Source organism: Vigna umbellata, chromosome 2, assembly GCF_029865625.1.
Source record: "Vigna umbellata cultivar VRB3 chromosome 2, Vumbellata_1.0, whole genome shotgun sequence".
NCBI classification, from domain to species: Eukaryota; Viridiplantae; Streptophyta; class Magnoliopsida; order Fabales; family Fabaceae; genus Vigna; species Vigna umbellata.
The window spans coordinates 41546768-41565031 of record NC_142166.1 but is presented as its reverse complement, the minus strand read 5'-3'; the positions used below and the strand labels follow the sequence as shown (position 1 = coordinate 41565031).

Here is an 18264-nt window from a genome sequence, read left to right as displayed (position 1 = left end):
CTTCTCTCCACAATGGAAAATCAGTGACGCGTCCTTCCTATCATCTACGCGACAGCTGACAGAGTAGAATTTCTTTCGACACTCATTGCAAGTGGACGATGAACACGAATGCTACATAGACATGGTTGCGTCTTGCTTTCCCACTTTCCTCTTTCCAACCTTCAATTGCTTTCCAATGTTCAACAACAACGAACTCTAAACAAACCATAAATCCCAATATTTATAAAATCAGTGATGGGAGCTTTTAAAATGGGTCAGAAACCCCAATTTTTAAATTCATTGTTTAAGAAAATGCCACGTAGAAATAAAAAACCCAGGTATATGGGTCTGTGCACGCCACGTATCCAAAATTATCCACGTCAACCTCACGGGTAAGCAAAAACTTAACCCCGTTAAGTTGAATTAACGGCAGGGGCCCAATTGATTCAATTTTTCAATAGTAAGGACCTAATTGGCAAAACTTCAAAGAAGGGGATGTAACTGAGACAACCCCACGAAAATAGGGACCTCCGAATTGGTTTAACCTACATGTTTACTATTTATTATATAATATTCAATTTTAATTACAAATTATTTGATTGATATATTAAAGAGTATTTATCAAAATTATAAATAATACAAAAAAAAATCTAAATTGCATATTCCCGACGATTTTAGGAAAACCCCGGCTAATATCGAAGGTTTTGAAAAACTCCCAATAATACCGGCGGTTTTCACAAAACCCCCGCTAATACCAACGGTTTTGAAAAACCCCTGCTAATACCGGCGATTTTGAAAAAACCCGCCGAAAATTACTTAGCGACGCAGCTTTTCCCAACGGTTTTACTAACCGCGGATAACGTATTTTTTCGGGAGTTAAAACCGTCGAAAACGAAAAAAATAACCCCATAAAATTGTAAATTTGTATAGTGTTTGTACTGTGTTTGAAAGAGTAATTAGAGTTAATGTCCATTACACTTTTACGTGGATGGGATTCACATTTAAAAAAAATATTATTAAAAATTTAAAACGGACTAAAAAATTTACATCATATACAAATAAAAAGTATAAATAATACATAAAAAAAAATTCCCAAATGAAATATATGGTCTTATACCAATTTAGATATGTTATATAATATCATCATAATTTATTTTCCATATATTTTGTAGTATGATACATTATATCCTTAATACATGATAAGGTGATACTAATTAAAGAAGATAGATGTGACAACAGTGTAAACATTCATTGAGATTGAAAGGTAGCAGACAATTGAATTTTTGGGTTGATATGGCGCAAGTGATAATTTCTTCACTTCCTTACACAAGGTGGCATAAACAGTAAAGAAGAATTATGCAGTTCAAATAAAAGTCCCCAAGAGTTGCAAGAGAGTACATGCCTCTGCACCCATAGACCCATCAATGTCTTAGCAGGGAAAACTGAACAAACAGCACAACCTATTACTATAACTGTTGATGCTTGACGTAATAACACACTTGTCTAGTTAACAACAACTACATGACATGACATACAAAGTAAAATCCAACAAAATACGAAATAATAATACTATAATATGAAAAGATGCTGATGCAAAAGGAATTTGGATCCTCTGAAAGAGGACAGTGGCGTAAAGATATCGCATGAGGCTTAAAAGACAGATGAAGTTCAAATTTACCAACTTAATCAGTTTCTGTTATCAACTTTAATCAGTTCATCACCTTCAGTGTCAATCAATTTCATTTTAACAAATTGCAGAAAGTAGACAGAATGCATTTATAATAAGCCAAAAACAACTATGGATATTTGATGTAATCCCCACCTCAAGCTAAATAAGGTTCTCTCACGTAATCCTATGTACGAGTGTGTTCCATATAACTTAATTATACTAATAAAATATACTTATTTATTATATATTACACATCAATTTAAAAATATGTAATGAAATTAATTTAAATTTTGTGTATACAAAATTAATTATTAAACATTAAAATAAGTTATTTTATAAAACATTAAAATTGAAATTATTTTATTCATTATTATAATATTATTTATTTGATTTATTTATCATATTATGATGATAAAGTACATATTTTATTATAAACATGATCGGTTATAATTTACGCATAACTGATTAGATTATGAGTAATTTTTAGTACTTTGTTCGTATATTTATAGGAAAAGTTTATAAAAAAAGTCACGTTTCTTAACCTTTAATACATTAATTTTTTTGAATTTTCTTTGCATTTCTATACTGTGTTTCCGTTATTGAAATAACTCTTTAAGGCTCTGGAAAGTTCATTAAAAAAAATTTAAAAGAAAAAAAATATTTTAATACAAAAATTTTCAAGATATTTTAACATAACACAAGTATTAGTTTTTATTGTATTGTCATTGTAACATCCCAAAATATAGTAATAAACCATATAATAGTAGTCCCAAAAATAATAAAATAAAACCGTTATAGACTGGGATATAAAGTATAAACTTTACAGCCATCCAAAATAACCGTAGAATTTAAAACTTTATATACAAGAGAGTATTCCAAAACTATACACCAAAATAAACAACCTAACTAAACTAAACAACAACATTCTCGTCCTCCAAAGCCTGCTCCAGAGGCACCTCACATATCCCTCTGTTCACATCCATCGGATGATCACTGCAAAAAAAAAGAACCACACATATAAAATACAAACACAAACAGAAGGGTAAGCTAGATATACAAGAGAACATACAGTTTAATAGCACATAACATACACAAGATAAATCAAGCAAAATAACTAAATAAAACATCCTAGCATGTTATGTTCTAGACTTGATTTGTCCGGACTTAGAATGATTGTTGAACTATGACGGGTCATGCACTCATGGTGGCCTCTACTGCTTTGCAAAACCATTGTCATTGGGTTTTACCCTACCACACTAACGAGGTTAGTCTGTTTCGGGCCTCCAGGCATACTGGAAGCTCCCAAAACTAACACCTCCTACTACTCCTCACGACATGGTTCAATCCTCTCTACTTGAGAATGAAAGACCATTGGAGTTTTAGGACAACCCCCAAAACTGAGCTCCTGCATTCATTCTAAACAACCTGGAATCTCACCAAGAGATTCTACACTGAAGCTTACATTCACCACTTTGAATCACATACCTTTACTTGTAAATTCACTCATAATAATACTCAATTATATAGTATCATACACCCTCAAACACACTTCACAATACATGCAACACTTAACTTAATTCAACTCAAGACAAAGAAATAAAGAGTTGACTAAATCAGACCTTTCGCTCAACGCACCCCATTCGCAGGGCGAAACCAGGAGTTTCTCGCATAGCGACCTATCTCGTTATGCGAATTAACTCGCAGAGGTACCAAACCTCAACCCCTCGCATAACGCTCCCAAATCACTATGCGAAAGTCTAGATAGTGGCCCAAACCCCCTAAACACTTGTTATGCGCCCCTTTTCGCTATTCAAATTAATTTGGCAGTGACCCCAGACCACCTCGAGTCGCTGAGCTAAATGATTCGCAATGCGAATCATCAAACAGAGAGCAAACCCCATAACCATTCGCACAACGCACCCTCTTGTTGTGCGAATGTCTCAATCATAGAGCAACTTGCCAAGACCACTCGTTGTGCGAATTAACTCGCACAACGAGTCTGCATAATTCTGCAGCACGAATTCTGCAGAATTAAGCAACCCAACCAAAGTTTACCAATTCTAACTATTTTTCCCAACTTCTAACACTCCTAAATTATGTTATATACCTAATTAGACTTGACTAAATGTTCCTAAACCTTTATAACATTAGTCTAAATTGTTTATGGATCAATTCCTACTCCAAAACCTCTAAAATCACAACTTATGAACCCAAAATCCATTATACCATTTTTGACACATTTTTGTCCACTTGAAGAGCTTAAGCAAGTCACATTTGACTTACTAAAGCTGCCCTAACTGACCAATTGAGCATCTAACCTCTACTTCTCATTTTCATTACCCCACTTCCTCACCAATAACCTACAATAATTATAGATTACATCAATTTCAACTAAACACCTTCCTAACAAATTTTAAACCTTTCATACCCCCACTTATAGATCATACAACATCAAAACATGCTTATTGCATAGATCATAAATTTGCACATTATCACATTCAAGTTACACTTCACATATATCTTAAAAATCAATTTCAGTTCAATCAACTCAATATTCACAAACTCATCATACATATACTATAAATTTCTAATTCAAAACAAATCTAGCTTCCCTTACCTCATAGTTATACAACCCAGCTCTAGAAAACTCCAAATGATGCTTGCACCGCAAGGTAACTCTAGGAAACCCTACAAATCACCAATTGGTGATATAAAATCCATCTTAGTACCTAATTAAGCTATAAATTGAAGAGGAGAATAATCAGATACATTCAACATAAATTGTTGCATTATAAAAATCCAATAACGTACGGAGGAAAAAAGGGAAACGACTTACCGGCTCAAAACAAGAAATTGATCGGTAGAGATTGTTGCCCTTGACGCAAGGATTGTCTAGGCACTTCCTGATCGTTGAACAGATAACACTATAGTGAGAAAAGGGTAGAGAGAAGTCAAAGAACTCAAGGAGAATAGAGTTCTAGAGAGGTGATTTAGATAATGAACCGAGCTTTAAAAATTCTATTTATATTATAAGATTATTTTAAAATAAAAATGCTCATCTCATTATTTTAATACATCGATCTACTCTAATCTCTATTTTCTAGGTTCTCACAGTCATACTCTAAATTCAATAAAAATATAATATGTGTGTTGTGTGATGTTGTAAAAAAAAATCTAGACAGAAAGAAAAAGTAAAGTAGGGAAAGGAAATAAAACTTTATTTTTGAAGGATAAATGGTTGGTGAAGAGTATGAGAAGATGGATAGGAAACTAGTGGAAATGGAGATTTAGGTGGAGAAGATAATGGTTTGAGTGGGAACTTGTTCAACTCAACCTCTTTATGCAAGAAATGTCTTCGGTGAAGTTACAAAATAGATGATAATTAGGTCTACTCGAAAATGGAAGCCACAAGATCTTTTACAGCGTACAAAACTATACAGGATAACTTGATAGATGGTGATAAGGAATTTTTTAGTGAAATATGGGAGATGACATTCATACCAAATGCAATTAATTTCACATAGATAGAGATGCAACCAAAGATAATCTTGGTAGGAGAAAAATCAGTGTATGAAATCTTATTTGTTTTTAAACTGTCCAACTGTCAGTCTAGTATGAAATGCTTGCAATAGATGATAGATGGATAAGGAAGCAAAGAGTGAATCCAAACAGTATAACAAACCATTTTTTACAGCATAACTTTTGTAGTTTAAGTAAAAAATGGACTTAGCTTGGAAGAGTATGTGGGTACTGTGTGGTATCAACGGAATAAGGTGATTTTCAGAAATGGAAAGTCACATGCTGAGGAGATGTTTGTAGTGGCTCAACTGAAAGCAAACAGGTTCAGTATCAATATCAATTTCACATACTTGATTGGTGCTTATGTCCGATGGATTGTGACATGGAAGCTTCATGACAAACAATATGTTGGATGTGCCATTAATAATATGTTTGTTTGTTGTTGATAAAAATAAATAAAGCAAAAATATAAAAATAAAATAATAAAAACTCAATGTTATTACTATCATCATTTTGTATTTTATTTGAAGCATCTTAAGAAATAACTGAGTGAAGATGGTGTTGTACACGTACAAAATACCTTTCCTTTCTTTGCGGATGAACGATATTATTTTAACATTGTGATCTTTCATTTCACTACAAGTCTCGTTGCACACTGTTGCCAACGTCTTTTAGTTTGCAACGTTTTATTTTATAAAAAATCATTTTCTCTAGCAGATCTTTTGGATCTTTTGGATCATGGGCCTGGTTCACTAGCTCTATAAATAGAGCACTTCATTCACTCCAAAATACATCATCACAAATCACTCTTCTTTTAGTTTCATTCTTTCTCTCTTATTCTTTTGCTAAAAATATTTTGGGTTTATTTTATTCTCCTTTTAGAGATCCTTGCTAGTTTTGAGATCCTCAGAAATTTTGAGAAGTTCCTGTTGTATCTTGGGGGCTTGCGCAATACACCGCGGATAAGTTCTTAAGTACAGTGATCTACACGCTTAAGGTTGTTCGTGATATTTATTCTTTTATTGTCAGCTTCTACAACAGGTGGCGTGGTGGTACCTTAATAATGGGCATCTAGCCCCGAGCATAACATATGTTGTTAGCATTAAACTCCTTGAAGCTCTCTTCAAAGTCTCCGCCTTGGAGGAGGAGCACGTTCCCCATTGTGTTGGCAGTGAGACACTCCTCTAGATTGTGGACCTCTCTATAAACACAATGGGAGAGAACGTTTTGAGGCTTTTGAGCACCAACTTCTCTTGGTTTGGGCATTCCGAAATCAAGGGTTTAAGTCCATAAATCAAAGAGTCGAGAAAACCCTAAAGAGAGCGAGAGAGATTGAAAGAGAAAAAACAAAGATATGAAAAGAGAGAAGGTCGACTATGTGTTTGTTGGGATGCTAAATAAACGAATGAAAAGAAAAATGAGAATGGAAAATAGGGAATTGAGAACCCTGTATGTGTATCTATGTTTACAAATAACAAAATAAGATATTACTTTCTATATAGTTATAGTTATAGCTAAAGTCAGTATAGAATTTTTTTTTCTTTATTACAAAAATATCAATGCTCACACTTTTTATGCTGACACTTTTTACAATTGTTATATGATGAAACACATACTAGGTGAATTCAATGTTGAAACTGGAATAGATACATGTCATTTTTAAAGATGAAGACGCATCGGAATGAATATAACTCTAATAAAATGAAATGATGCTCAATGAAAAAGTGAAAGAATGCAACAAAGAAAGGTTAAAGATGATAGGAATGGATTAATGTGAAGGTTCCAGATGAAAGAAATGAATTAGTGTGACTCATAAGTGTTATTTTATTTATAATTTTATTACTATTTCAATTATTATAATAAAGTATAACCTACGTAAAAATTCATTATAAAAAATGGTTTTTAGACTAGTGGTAAACTAAAATCACACACACAACATAATTATTATGTTTTGGAGATTTTATTAATATTTGTATCATATAATAAATTTTATTAAAATAATAAATATAATAAATTGTACCTTTTTTACTCTCTTTTCTTTTCCGCTATACACCTTACCTTTCATCACCCGACTAAACAAATGAGTAATGGTTTAAACTTTTGATAAATAATCCTTAGTCATATTGAGCTCACCCCAGTGTATACATTCATGGTCACAATCCATTAACATTCTTTTTAAAATGAAAAATCATTTTCCGTTGTGGGGCGATATTGATATTTGATTAAGAAGTTTCAAGCCATTTTAATAAATACGTTATGGTTTGCATTAAAACTTTGAAGAAAAAATTACATGGATAACGGAATACGGAAAATGTACTGTTGCTTAATATTTTCCAACAACTCAACGTGATTGCTTAGTCAATTATTTACTTTATTTCATCAAATTAAATAGTTTTTAGTTGAAATATTTTGAAAAACATTTTTTTATTCTTGACGGTGGAATATAAATATCATTTTTAAGATTAAATATATTTTTAGTTTTTAAACTATCAATTATTTTGAGTTTTATTTTTTTCTAAAGATTTGTTTATTTTAGTCTCTTAATTTTGAAATTCTTATATTTAATCTTAAAAAATTGAACTGTCTTAAATTTTCTTTAAATTTTTTTCAAGCCATGTGTGCCAATGTTGCTTTTCTTTCCTCAAATGAAATTAAGTTCATGCTCTCTCAGGAAGACTCTGGCGCCGAACCTGATTCCTCCGCCGAATGGGATGAGCTCGGCGATGGAGACACCCACAAATCCATGGGGGACCTCGACCCTGTTCATGGCGCCTCATCTTCGAGCCCCCCAGCCTCTCTCGGAATCCGACGACGCCTACTACTCCGCAGTCAAAAAGCTCATGTTCGGTAACCCCGCCCTCATTGAGGACGGTGATGCAGATATTGTTGCCACAACCAAGACCAACCATCCCGCCGTGCAATCTGTTCTAGGGTTTTTGTGGGAAATGGGGCTTTTGAGAGAGCGAGGTAAGGGGAAGGCGTTTCTGTAGCACCACTTCGCCGCCGAGGGCGACAACATGTAGTCCAAGATGGCTTTCGCTTATAAGTACATGCGTCAAGATGGAGTGTGACTTCTCCTCCTTCTTTTTCCTTTCTTTTCCCTTTTCTGATTCGTGCTTCATTTCTCCCTACGATCTCTGTGAATAGTGTGATAAATTGCATCACCATTGGTACATATGTTTGACAAAATTATTAATCTTTATACTGATATAACTGAAGTGGTAGTGAATAATTTTCTGATTTCGAAAGATTCTCCTGTGATTGAACCGGTTAGGCTCCACAATGGGGCTGAGGAGAACAAGGAGGCTCTGAGAAAATCTAAGGGGGAAGAGGATGAGGTCTTTCAGATACTGGAGTATCAAGCCCAAAAGGGGAATGTTGTTGCCATGTACAAAGTTGGCCTCTTTTACTACTTTGGGGATTGAGGCGTGATCATTCCAAGGCGCTGTCGTGGTTTTTGAAGGCTGTTCAAAGTTGTACTAGTAATTATGTTAATGTTATACTCCGATGATCCAGTATCATCGTTTCATATTGACTTAACACACTATCAAAACCATCCAAAAGAATAGAATCACTAGTATTACTAATCACTCACCCACATGAAACTAAACCATTAATCACAGTTTTTATGAACAAAACAGATTTGAGCCTACAGAAGACTCACATCATAAATGTTCATTATGAAATCGTATACATATGAAGAAACACTACATATATAAACCATATGTAGAATAATGTGCTGATTCTCTTCTTTTTCTTCCGCTGGAAAGCCATCCTCTCTCCCATGGAAACTATTCTTGTAAGCGAATTCTTTGTTTTAATTCTTTATTTCATTCTTCCTGAATTTTCTTTGTCTTAGTGCTGTTGAATGAAATTCCGTGGTTGCTTTGTGCTTGGGTACCTACTACCTCCCATAACTAAGGGTGTTTCTGATTTTCTAGTTTAATGTTTTCGTTTCTCTAGTGGATTTTCATTGGTTACTTGGTGAAGTGACTTGCTTTTTTTTAAGTAGTGTGCATAGAAGTTACTTGGTGAAATAACTCGGTTTACTTGTTAAAGTAGCTTAGTGTTTTGCTTAGATATATTTTTTTTACGAAAGTTACTTGGTGATTGGTGTGGAGAGCTTGTGGTGCCTCGCTTTGGAGGGTTTTTGGTGTCTACATGGAGGGCTTCTGGTGCGTCGTTCGGAGAACTTATGGTGTCGTTTGGAGAGCTTTTAGTGCCTAGTTTGGAGGGCTTTTGGTGTCTCATTTAAAGGGCTTTTGGTACCTTACATGAAGGGCTTTTGTTACTATCTAAGTAACTCAGGTGTTACTTCTGTAGTCTTTTCTAATTGTCACTTATGTGGTATTTTCTGATTGTCCTTTCTTTTATAACGCTTGGTTATAGAACTTTGTTATTAATGTAGGCGCTATAATCACTTTATTCCAAGGTGTGTTACCATTGTGAGCGTATGATATGTTCAGGTATGCTTTCGTAGTAGACGGTTCCCTCTATGTCGAGAGTGCTTGTTTTCTTAATTGACTCGCTTGTCGAGGTGTCTGGTGTTATGCCCTAGAAGTTGGATGCCCTTCCCGATTTACCCTTCTGCCGAGACGTTTGGTATATCTCATACTTTGTTGACTCTCCATCTTGGTGGGATTGTGATGCCTCTGTTTACTACGATCTCATCTTGAATGGTAGGATCATTGATGAGTCTCCTCGGTCATGCACGGTGTTGATTTACTTTGAACTCTTCAAGATTTGTGTCGAGAAAATCGACTGCCACTCACATGGGTCTTGTCATTGTTTATCCGTTTTTCGGGGTGTTTTGTTGAATTCTGAGACTCCGCTAATTCAACATCTCGGTTTAGGCTGTGATGTATGATGTGCTTTTTGTGCTCTTGGTCGAGTGGTGGGAGCATCCGTGAGTTTCTTCTATTATGTGTCGGACTGACCTGCTTCGTTCTCTTTAAGTTCAGCGTTGAGGAGATACGTCTCGGTTGGATTGGTCAGAGTGTCCACTTGTCTCTCTCGTTCTATGCTGAGTTAACCTGCTTCGGTGTTAAGGAGACCGATCTCGACTTCTATAGAACCTCGTAGAGCTGGCAGGCTGTGCTTCGTTTGGGAGTTGCAGGGTCTTCTTCATAGGACTTAGGCTGAGACTGCAGAGATGATTTTTCATTCTTCAAACCGGTCAGCTTCTATCAAGTTAATACAGCTTGTGGAGATCCACTTATCGTTGGATGTGTAAGTTTCAAATTCAATATCATAATGTCTGAGTTGTTTGTTGTTATATTGAATTAGCATATCCATGTGATGTTGCATGGTCGCCATTAGATTAGAATCTTCCATGACTTTAGTTTAAATTAGATCATAATAAAATCATGTCACTTCTAATACAACTTCAGTGTAATTTCAAATTAAAAGATAATCAAATTTCATCACTTAACTTTCGTTTCCACCTAAAAATTGTGTAATATTAGCACAATTTCACTTTAAAAATCTGAAATTGTATCATCTGCACATGATTTATTTATAATAAAATAGTGTCACAGAGACACAATTATATTCATAAAATTTGTAAGATTAGTCTATTTTAATAATTATATTAAAATTTTAATCATTTGTATATTCCTATTTATTAAAATACAGGTGCAACTAGAAAAATAGGTGACATTTCATTTGAAATACTCTAGCAATTAAGTGTTGAAACTGAATAAATTATAAAGATAAAGTTAAGTTTTTGCAACAGTAAATGAATATAATTGGCAATGAAGACTATAGTGTGTTCACTGTTGGATGTCCATTTTCAAATATCTTATGTTTTGTTTTGCAGAAACAGCGACATGTAATTTCAAAGTTTAAACTCCGCAAATAGTGGAGGAGATATGTGAGAAAGATGTTTTGAATTTTGATGTTAATTTGGATGCTTCTTCGATCAACATCAGCATTGGAACACAAGTCAAAATCAAAAATCTTATTGAAGAGCTCAACTGAAATATAATCTTATCGATCTCGCTTCCCAACGACACCAATGTTCCCTATCAAAAAGGTTGTCAACTCAAATACAAGAAAAAACACAGGACAACAGCTACAGCAACAAAATTGTTAAATTTCAATATCATGTTATGTGTATTGCATACTTCTCGGCTTATCATATACTGTATATCTATTCACTCTACACTACAATAAGGTTCGCGTATTGTTCTTTTCACTACGCAAGGAAAGAAAATACCGTGGGAATTATTCTTTAAAAGTTCAATCCATGCAAATATTTTTGGGTATTCGAAGATATTTTAATAAGAAATAAAGAAAAAAATCTTACAATTTGTTGAGACTTTTTTGAGTTTACAAAATTTAACCCTTTGTTTCTACCTCGTAGTCCAAAACAATTAACCAATAGATGATAATGAGATTGTATAGAAATAAGTTTTATCAAATAATATCAAAATGACATATTCTTGTTTCTTTAATAAAAAATATTTGAAAAAAAATTATATAAATTTCAATTTAGAATACTAAATAATAATTGAATAAAAGTGAAATGATTATATTAAATATTATATAATTATACATAAATAAAATTTCATAACAATCAAAATATCTATAATTTCGCAAGCTTTAATAAAACAAAATTGAATAAGTTGAAAAATATTTTTAAAAAATTATATAAAAAATATATTTAAGTTTAATAATATTTCAAATGGTTATTTAATTTCTTTCTCTAAATTCTAATAAAATACTCTTTTATACATTAATAAATATTATAATTCATCACTCACAGATAATTTAGATATAAATATTTCATCTTAATGAACTTCACTTCAATACCATAACATATTATATTATAATAAATGAAGTAAAATATCTTTATATAATTACAATAAATAAATTATATTTATGAGAAGAGTCAAAAAAATTAATAAAAAAATTATCAAAATAATATTTTACATGATAAAAATAAACAAAAAATAAAAAAAAAGTAAAATTGATTAAATGTGTATCTTATAAACAATTTGATACACTATTTAACCAAATAGCACAAAGAATATATATATATATATATATATATATATATATATATATATATATATATATATATATATATATATATATATATATATATATGTGTGTGAGACCTCGGAAAATTAAACCATAATTATCATGTCTAATCTGTTATTAATGCATTGCTGAGTCACCTGACTGCTTCCATAAATGCACCGTGCCACACCCTCAGTCTCATTAAAACGCACTCACATTCTCTGCTGCACGCCTGCCATTTGTCACGTGAGAACATTCTGAATCTGCAGTGGAAAACAGGTGTCCGCATGAGAGTGCACGTCCGTTTGACGTTGGGGAGAAAAATGATTTTTCTGAAAACATTTCTTCTCACTCTCTGCATTCACCTTCTTCCTCACGAAACTCAAACCCCATTTTCTCCACCTTCTCTCTAGAACCTCCCAACTTCTCTCTACTGTAATTCTCACGCTTCTTCTTCGATCACGTTTCAGCACCGTAGGAACGTTCGCTGAACTGAGAGCTACACCTGTGACCAAACAGTTTCAAGAACTGAAACTGGTAAGTTCTCTTGCAGTAGCTCGTCCTTAGGTTTTCTGGAAACCTGGTTCTTGGGTGCATGCGAGTAGGTAGTCTAAGTGTTCTGTTTTCCTGTAGATAGATTTGTGTTGGAAGAGTCAAGAGGATAGAAATACATTAGTTGAACAAAGTCAAACCCTTGCTTTTGGACGTACACTACTATCCAGGTAAGGGAAGCTTATTGGTTTAATTCATACGCTGTTGTATGTTTGCTGAAAATGTATGCATGTTGATGACTGAAATGTATGTAATGCAGTATGAATGCGAATGCATGATGTATGATGATTGAGATGTATGATTATGAACATGGATATTTATGTTGTATGAAGTAAATCTGTATGATGATGTTGAATATGAATTAATTGGAATGAATGTTATAAAGTTTATAAATTGAAAATCATATGAAGCATAAAGTATAAGTTGAAATGTTGAAATCTGGAATTTGTTATGGTTGAAAAATCTGAAACGTAAATCACTCCCTATGATAAATTACGTTCGTCATCGTACGGTCTTATACCGTTCGGTTTCCCTGAAAAAGACTTAGAGTAGAATTCTTTCATTTGGGAAGAGTTCGGTTTGAGAACGAGCGTCTTCATTTGAATTACTATGTTTGAGCGTTCGGCTCAGCATAGAGTTGTCGTACGTCCTTAAATTAAATAATACTAAATTAAGTAACGTTCGGTCTTATACCGAACGTTCGTCCTAAATAGTGCAAGGTCTTATACCAAGCGTTAGTTCTAAATAGCGCCCGGTCTTGTACCAAGCGTTCGTCATGATTGATTCTCGGTCACCTACCTAGCGTTCGTTCTAATGTAGTGTTCGGTCTTAAACCGAACGCTCGTCCTTATCTTTGATTCCTTAACGAACGTAAATAGCGTTCGTCCAAATACTTAGTAAATGCATATTGACGCGTTCGGTCATTGACTGGCAGTCGACCCCTTTTAAACAAAAGGTTCCCAAGGTAGTTAAGTATTCTCCTTGAGGTATCTTCGTCCAAGTTGAGTTAACCTGACCTCTTGGTACTTGAAATATTCTGAAAATGGTGGTATATCTCTGGAGTATTTTCGATTGTTAATGGGTTCTTCTAAATCTTGCTTTTAACGTTCGTCCTCTTCCTTCAGAAAGTTGAACGTTCGTCCTTTTATGAAAGTGGAACTTAGAATGAAAATGTTTTTAAGATGAAGTATTAAGATGTGTGAACACTATATTAAATGATTATACGATTATGTAATTTGAACGAGCGTTCCAGGGAGGAACGTCTCAGATATGTTAAATATTAAATTTGGTAAAGTATGACTGTGGATAAGTTAGGACTCGTTGTCCATCCTGATATTCAGTGATTACTCTTCTCACGTAGAGAGGGTAAGTCATGCGTGTGAATGGCAGGAGGTCCTTAGTCCATAAGTTAACATGGGCGACGTAAGAACGGACTAACCTCGAGTGGCAGCTGTTTGGTGTATCCCAGTTACTACATCACTCGAGTGCAAGGACGCTTGTAACTACACGGTTTCATACAGTCCGGACGGTCTGTCATATATATATATATATATAGTTTTCTATGTTATGCTATGTTAAGTTACTTGCTGTATGAGTGAATTGTAAATGTTAAATGTATGTGTTGATTGTATGAATTAAATTATATAAGCTTACCCTTTCGTTTTTCCTTGTGTTGTCCATCTGTCTATGTACGTCCGTCCTGTCTTGCAATGATCATCCGTGTGGATGTGAGCAGAAGGCGAGGCCACTCTGGAGGACGTAATTGAAGAAGAAAATCTTGTCGAGGTGGAAGTCAAGGCCGAGCCTTAGAGAGCATCGTTTAGATTAGGGTTGTAAATTGTTAGTTTCAGTTTAGACGTTCGGTTAAATATTTTGTAAAACCGTTCGTTACAGTTTATCCCTGTTACTCTTTGCGCTCGTTATTTTGTATCCAAGCCGTTCGACTTTTGAACCTTTATCCTTTATTGTAAAGACTGCACTGTTATACTGTATTAATGTAATTAATTCTGATTATGGTAATTACTGTATTTTGGGATGTCACCATATATATATATATATATATATATATAAAATAAGATGGAAAATACCTTTAAAGATCTTAGCAAATTTTATAAAAATCGAATTAATCAAAAGTTGAAAGATAATGAAAATTATTTTAACAAAATAAATTTAAATAATTTTTTAAATGAAATAAAAATTAAGGATCATATAAAAAAAGATATGTTTTCTATATTACCTAGGAAATGAATTATTTACACAGTTGAATATTTGAAATTATGATATAAAAATATTTAATTATTGAAATTAATAACACATCATTTAAAGAAAAAAAGATAATCAAGATTGTATAAAAAAATAGCTTAGAAATATTAATTAATTATTTGGATATAAAACAAACCAAACAATTAATATAAATGAAAAAGGATGTGTAGCCAAAGAGAGAAAAGCATTACAAAACTAAATATATACAAGTGTTTTAAGTTACTTAATGAATTATTAATACTTTAATAATTTAAATAGAGATGATATGAAGGACAAAATACATATTGAAAAAATATTAAAACGGAACAAAATAGATATGTATATATATAATTTTTCTATACTCAATTAAAAAAAAAAATATTAGACCATACGATTATTTATGTCAAAACGAGAATAATGCTTAAGGCTTAAGGTGAAACAATAATTTTATAAACTTAAATTAAACTCTACAGGTGTTTTAAACTTTATTACCATTTTTATAGTTTTATGAACTGGTATAATAATAATATAAACTTTTCAAGAACTGAAATTTTCACCTAGTGAAGTAATGACAAGAAAAAGAACATGCTCCAAATCTTAGAGACCAGAAAAGTCATATGTCGGGAAATTATGTACATTAGATTATATTTTGGAGTAAATTGTCGTAGTCAAATGTCTCAGACCCTCCACAAAAAAGTACAATACGAATATGAATGTATAAGGGAAATTTTTAACCTTTTCTCTTTTGATTTCGTCTGGAAGGAAGCTTATGGTGTTAATTGGGCTACATGAACGTATTCATGACGTCACAGTGACACTCTTGTTTTTATCAAAATTAAAAGTTTGGGTTAAGTACTCATAACCTAAAATATAAGTTAATTAACAAAAATCTTTCATCCAAAAAAAGCAATTACTGTCTTCTTATATCACATACCAAAAATAACACTCTTGTTATGAAAAATGATTCTTTTACACCCATATATTTTTACATTTTTAATATTATCTTTTCTTATATTTTACTTTCTTTTAAAAAACATAATTTATTTTTTTATAATTATTTTATTGTATGTAAAATAAATGTAAAAATGTGCTAGGATGATGTCTGATTAGGGGCCAACTTTAGACCCACATAACCATTACACTGCATTCATCCACAAAAGGGTCATTTGCTTAATTATATTTTACTAACATTTATGGGAAAATTTGCTTCTGATTAGTATTTTATTTAGTGTTTTGTTATCTATCTAGAAGTATACGTACATTTTTCGGTTACTTGTGTAATACATTTTATAATAACAAAATACATATCTTTTTTTGTCATCATCTTTGACAGTTTTATTTATTACTATTACTTTTACCTTTGTGTTATAGTAATTCTTATTTATATATTTTTTGTTGTCTAAATATATGACAACTGTATCAAGTGGAATAATAAAATTCATTTTCTAAATAATTCTTGCAATGCAAATACATTCCTAATTTAGACCAACACTCGTTATTTCATGGAAAGTTTGAGTTAATATTAGTAATGATATCAAACGAACAAGTTCAACTTCTCGGGAAAAGAATACCTTATCTGTGTTCTATTTGTACAATCAACATTTCATATTAATTGAGAAAAAGAAAATGAGTATATTCAAATACATAATGGAGTGAATTGTACTATCAAATGTTAAGAGTAAATTAATAGTAAAATACAAATTGGAATGTAGAAGAAAATGGAAGAAATATTAAAGTAGTGATACTCATCAATCAGTATCTAGTGTCGTGTTATTGGGCCTACTTGCTCTTATTATTTCCCCCGTTGTTGTACTAGTGTCCTGTACGTAATTACGAACCCAATTTTGGTCCATAAAATATTGTACATACCACACTGGGCCGAAATTCTAGGAATATCAAATTATTGTGAGAAATAATGTTGTACATTGTTTTTACATCATAGCAAAAATAAGAGATACGAGGAGAAGAGAGAAGTATAATTAAATTTATCTCGAAAGAAAAATAGAAAGTCATTTTATAAAGGAAGATTTTAAGAGAAAAAAAAGAGAATGTTTTTAAAACCTTGGGGAATATTCCATATTTACACAAACATTTACAGTTAAGAGATTGAATTGAGTTAATTTCATGTTACTGAGATCAAAATTATTTTTAATGATTGTGAAACTGAATTAATTATTTAAAAGATAAGTTAATGGCTTTTTATTTTCGAACTATATTCATGTTAAAACACTCTGGAGAGCTAATATAATGACCTTCATATCCTTGGAAGATTGAAATAAGGGTTCACTGAAAAAGAGAGTCAAAAAGGAAAATATCGATTAATAAAAGAGTTTCTTAAAGTAAAATCATTGATGTTTGAAATTTAGCTTTAAAAATATCTTATTTGAAGAACTTTCTTAAAACCCTCTTTTTAGTTTGAGACATGTACGATATTGTAGGAAGTGGGATTTTGTCTTGTCAGTGTAAATTGACTGGGACATAAACTCTGACAAGCACATAGGCCATCAGCATTATAAATTTGTAATGAACAATTTCAGCACAGGTCGCAATCTAACTTATCAGATTAAAAACTGTCCAACAAAAGCTGTCCATAAACTTTGTCTAAGTTGAAGGTGTCACCGGAGAACAGGTCCCATCTGTAAAAGTGCACCACTGTTTCCCTTCGTCTACATATCTTTTCATTAAATTAGGTATCCTGCATTATTGTTTTATTTTAAATGCAGTTTCTCACTCCTACCAAAAATTTAAAAGCTTTGGGGCTTATTTATTCTAAAATTTTGATATTGATTTAACATAAATAAGGTGTCTATAAAGTAATTTTAACCACAATTATATTGAATCGTGTTCATAGCGGAAGTGGTCATGTTTATTATTTACCAAAACAGCAATTAAGGGCACCGACTACCGTATGGTCCATATATTATTATTATTGTTATTAATTATTGATGGCTCGTTTATATCACTTCTTAAAGATGAAACATTGTATAGTTTCCGGAAGAGTATATAAAGTTAATAGGAATTCATAATCCTAAAGACACTGATGTTGGCTTTTGAAAATGGAGAAAGAGGTCATAAATGATGGTTTATGATCTTCATGGACCACCTTTTCGTGATTTTGGCAAGCATTAAAGTGTGATTAGGTGATTTATGCTTTAAGTTCTGCTTGCAATATAAGCTGGGGACATTTAGTTCTATACAGTTGTCCGAGTTGCAAAATTTTGATTCATTAATGCGTTACTGTGAATATGATAATATTACGTATATGTTCCAAGTAACAAGGA

At 32.4% G+C, this 18264-nt stretch overlaps 1 long non-coding RNA gene across 1 annotated transcript; it reads left to right on the top strand.

Annotated features, from left to right (window-relative positions):
- Nucleotides 1–7793: 7793 nt before the first annotated feature.
- Nucleotides 7794–11418, top strand: LOC148204040 (uncharacterized). The gene is made up of 3 exons (XR_015784361.1): nucleotides 7794–9475; nucleotides 9576–10396; nucleotides 10986–11418. It is a non-coding gene; the product is annotated as an uncharacterized LOC148204040 (long non-coding RNA).
- The last annotated feature ends 6846 nt before the right edge of the window (nucleotides 11419–18264 follow it).